A 5,243-nucleotide genomic window follows, 5' to 3' on the forward strand; every position below is an offset into this window, starting at 1 on the left:
TGAAAAGATGAGATATATATAGAATTGGCTTACACTCGCCACAAACTACCTCAGAGTCACAACAGTACAATACATAATCATCATGAAGAAGAACAGGGTCCACTATGGACGAAACCAAATGAGAAAAGAAGACCGACGTCCAGACTTGCAATCCCAGGCTGCCGGCCTGGAACCCATCCTAGATCGATGAAGAAGAAGACGAAGAAGCAACTCCAAATGAACAATCAACGCGCTCGCGTCAAGTAACCTTTACCTGTACCCGCAACTGGTGTTGTAGTAATCTGTGAGCCACAGGGGACTCAGCAATCTCATTTCCAAAGGTATCAAGACTAGCAAAGCTTAATGGGTGAGGTAAGGTTAAGTGGTGAGGTTTCAGCAGCGGCTAAGCATATATTTGGTGGCTAACTTACGAGCAAAAGAAAATAAGAGGGGGAAGATCTACGCATAACGGGCGTGAACTACTGGTGATCAAATGAATGATCCTGAACACCTATCTACGTCAGGCATAACCCCACCGTGTCCTCGATCGGAGAAAGACCTCACGAAAGAAACAGTCACGGTTACGCACACAGTTGGCATATTTTAATTAAGTTAACTTCAAGTTATCTAGAACCAGTGTTAAGAAAATTTCCACGTTGCCACATAACCGCGGGCACGACTTTCCGAAAAGATTTAACCCTGCAGGGGTGCTCCAACTAGTCCATCACAAATTGCCACAAGCCGCATAGAAATCCTCGATCACGACACTCGCGATCTCGTCGGATTCCTTAGTGGAAAACCTCAACTCTGAGATTAACCAAAGCATCACCGGAATCCCGATGCACAAAATATCTCGTCAAAGGTAAAACTAATCCAGCAAGGCCGCCCGACGTGTCGACGAACCCGATAGGAGCCGCGTATCTCGTTCTCAGGACACGATGGATGGAAAAGCCTATAGGTACCAAACCTCGAGTTGCCCCGTATATAGGTGGAACAAAACACCATGCTAGAAAGACCGAGCCTTCCACCTTTTACCAAGTATATAGGTGCATTAAATTGAATAACATGAATATGGTGATATAACAAGGAACCCATGTTATCACATGGAAGCAACTGCACCTGCAACTAGCAACGCTAACACAGGGTTAAGCAAGCTGTAACATAGCCAATCAGTGGTTTGCTAGGTTGAACAGGTTGAAGGTTTTCATGGCATTGTTAAGAGGCTGATATTTAACATGTGGTAGGCAACGAGACATAATTGATAGAAACGGTAAAACTAGCATGGCAATGATAGTAATGGTATCTAGGGAAATGGTCATCTTGCCTGAGATCCCTCTTGGAAGAAGAATGACTCCGTGAAGCAGACGAACCGACGTAGTCGAACGGGTCCTCACAATCCGACTCGCTTGCGGAACTCTATCGAGACGGAGGAAATCGGAAACACAAATCAACACAAGATATTCACCACACGATGCACAACACATATGATGCATGAGCAGCTGAATACATGCAAGACACGGCATGACAATTCACGCATTCAGACCCTACACATTAAGTGAAGTTCAATATGCAACGAGTTGCATATTGACGAAACTCCACGTTTAATTATTTAGTTCTTTCCCGATTATATACACGACATTATTAAATGTGGTTAAATATGGCAAGAGGTGAAGCGCAATTAATCTACCTATTTAGGCATTTTAAATGAGGTCGGAAATGACATATAGCACCTCCGAGACGACCTCACATGTTAATTTACAATTCTGTCCAGATCTGAACTAACACATATAATTGGTTGTTAAACAGCAAAACAAATAGGTTCACGCGATTCTACGCGTCGTTACAAGCAATTTACACATAGAGAACATCTCCAACGGAGCTACGGATCAAAAGATACGGACACCGCAAGATATGATGGCATGAATGCAATATGTGTGCGACGACGGACACGAGCACTTCAAAACATACAACCAGCAAGAGAAAATGAAACTACATGAGATTCTAAGCAAGTTTCATGTAGGACACGATCAAATCGGAGCTACGGTTCAACAACTACGAGCAAAACAAGAAATCTCTACAATCTGCCAAAATCAGCCACATAGCATCTTCTATGCCCCACAATTATGAGCTACAAAACTCCGATAAACTCAAGCAAGGCATGACACGAAAGAGGGCAAGAAGCACTACTACAAACAACTAACAACAACTAGCATGGCAGCAAGGATCACTAGGAAAAGAAGTCACAAAATGGCTTCCCACACTCTATTTCAGACTTAGTGAAAATTACACTTCATGAAAGTGCAGTTTTCGATCTGAAGCCATATTGACAGCAGAAAAACCTATAGCTACAGGACTCCAAATGGCATGAAAATACACAACATGCTAGAGAAACACAAGGGCTACAACTAACTCCATTGGACCAACCTCAAAAGAGCTCAGATCAAAAGATACAAGCAAGACAAGACAGCAACAAAATATAACAGATTCCAGACTTAGAAATATTTCAGCACCTCCAAATCAGCACTATTTCTAGCAACTTGAGGGCAATCAAACCACACCTAAACACGCATTTCTATTGCAACCAAAAATACCAGGGGCTAGTCTAAACATCCAAGAGCAACTCTCTAGTTGACAACTCCTTCATATCAAGCACGGAATAAATCCCACAAAATAAACAAAAGGGCCACATGACAAAATGTCGCACCAACTAATTCACTCAAAAGCTAAAACTAATTGCACAAAAAAAACCCATGGATTTTTCTACCCCGAAAACATATAAAATATGTGGAGTTACATAACAATAATTTCACCACAGGTATATGCGAGATAAAGGCTTAGACACGGAAAATAATCTAGCGGCAAATCCATACAAGCAAAAATACGAATGACCACTCTAAAATACATGGCAAAAGGGTTCCTAAAACCTGAACATTTTATCAACGGAGTTTGAGCAATCCGGACACGCACGAAAATATTTACGGGGCATGCACCTATTAGGACAGCACGCTAAACTAGGCACAAGGCAAGCCAAACTACACTAAATATTTATGCAAGTTGCAAATTCGTAATCTACGCGAAAATCTACACAAGATCCATGTACAACTCGCCTCGATCCGACATACGGTTTAAAACCTGCGAACGTTTTAATATTTATCAATTTTCTGGAATTAAAATAATTCCGAAAATCCTAATTAATCTAATCGGGCCAAATTGGTGGTCGCAATAAAACTAAGGTGCGCCTAGGCGTAGTTTAGAGGGGCTGGGGGAGATCCTCACCTTAGTGGGCTCGGCCCAGCGCGGCTTGGAGGAGGAGGCCTGGGGCGAGGCAGCGGAGAGGTGGGAACTGGGCCGTAGGGCGACCTGGGCCTCGCCTGACCAGGAGTTGGCCGCTCGGGTGGAGGGACTACTGGGCCTGGGCGACTAGGCTTGGGAGGCGGCCCACCCAGCGGGTCAACAGGGACGAGCGGGCGGATCTGGCGTCGTTCATCCGAGCCATTGCTCAATCCACACGCCAACATGGCACGTCGGCACCTGAGGTTCGCCTACGGAGCGGTCGTGGCGGACCACCAACGACAACGGGAGGCCGGAGGGCGGCGGCGCTTCGCGGATCTGGCACGGGAGGCTCCGGGGCAGCCGGCGACGGAGACCTCGGCAGGAGCTCGCGAGGTGTGCCGGATCCATGTCGGCGGCGGCTTGTAGGGCTCGGGCTGGCGGGGATAGAACGCGGGCGGCGGAGGACGGCGTTCTGCGGCGGCGCACCAGCCGGCGACGGCAGCCTACGCCGGCGGGAGGGCGAGGCCAGCTGCGGGCACGAGGGCACCGGGCTCGCTGCTGCCATGGGCGGAGATCGGGCGTGGATGGGCCTCGGCGGGCCCGATCTGGGCTCGGCGGGCCCGGCGGCTCAAGGTGGGAGGAGGCTGGTGGGAGGAGGTGGCGGCAGCTGGGGGTAGGTGGGGCGCGGATCCCGAGGCGGCTAGGGTTTGCCTAAAATGGCACGGAGGGCTTCTATTTATAGGAAGGGGCTAGGTTAGAGGGTATCTGGGGGTTTTTCGACCCTCCGATCGCGATCGTGCGGTCCGATCGGAGAGGCGGGCTAGGGTTAGCTGTGTAGAGTGGCATCGGCTAAGATGAGAGGGAAGTGGTGCGGCGCGGCAACGATTTTTAAAATACCGACAATCGTCCGATGAATAACCGAAGACGGTGCCGCTACAGTCGACCGTTCGGGTACCAGACGGACTCGGATCGCGACGAAATTCGAGATGCAGCCTAGCTATATTAAATTAAGACCGCACGTCAAATATCAACCCAATCAGAGAAAGTTTTCAACACACTTTTAAAACAGGGATTTGACGATTCCGCGGGCGCGTGCGAGTGCGGTCGGACTCGGAACGAACAACGACGAGAACCGACAACTAACAACGGATGCAAGTTTTGAAAACTGGCGGCAACGGGGTGCCGATGCAATGTTGATGACGTGCATGATGCGATGATGATGCGACAAAATAAAATAGACACACGACGAAAACGGAATAGAAGGGGAATCTTCTGGGGCGTCGGTCTCGGGCTGTCACAACTCTCCTACACTACAAGAGGATCTCGCCCCGAGGTCCAAGAATGAAAGGGGGAAGAGGATGAGAAAGAACAAGAGGTGAAACTTAGTCGCTTCTTTGACAAACGAGTGAAACCAACGATCTTTGAAGGTTGCAAAGAGATGAGGAATGATATGAGAAAGAAGCAAGAATTCACGGAAAATTTCGGCAGCACTTCGGTAGGAAAATGGGACAAAAAATTCGATAAGAAGAGAGAATTAGACAATAATCACAACAAACAAGTAAATAGAACAAGGGAACACCGTGATCTTGATAGAACAACATAATAGACCCAAAGAGCAACAACACAATGCCCCCGGAACAATAGAATAGGAACTAACTCATACGGAAGAAGAGAATGAAGAAAAGAATGACAACTATTTTCACAATGAACTTGACAAGCACCCTTGCGAGAAGAATTAAATGAAGTTGTTGGAAAAACAACAATGAAAAGAACAAGACAGTAGTGGGCTTATGAAAATCATCTCAACATCTATGAGGTGACAACCAACCACTACAAGAACCAAGGATAGATGAAAGCAAAGATATGAAAACTTCTAACACCAAGAGGATACATTGAGAACTTGGATTAATGACAAGCACCATGATAGCAACAATCCATAGGAAAAGCTTTAGGTGAGATCCAAACCAAGTTAGCTCAATGAAGAAATCATG

Source organism: Hordeum vulgare, chromosome 4H (assembly GCF_904849725.1).
Source record: "Hordeum vulgare subsp. vulgare chromosome 4H, MorexV3_pseudomolecules_assembly, whole genome shotgun sequence".
Classification (NCBI taxonomy): Eukaryota; Viridiplantae; Streptophyta; class Magnoliopsida; order Poales; family Poaceae; genus Hordeum; species Hordeum vulgare.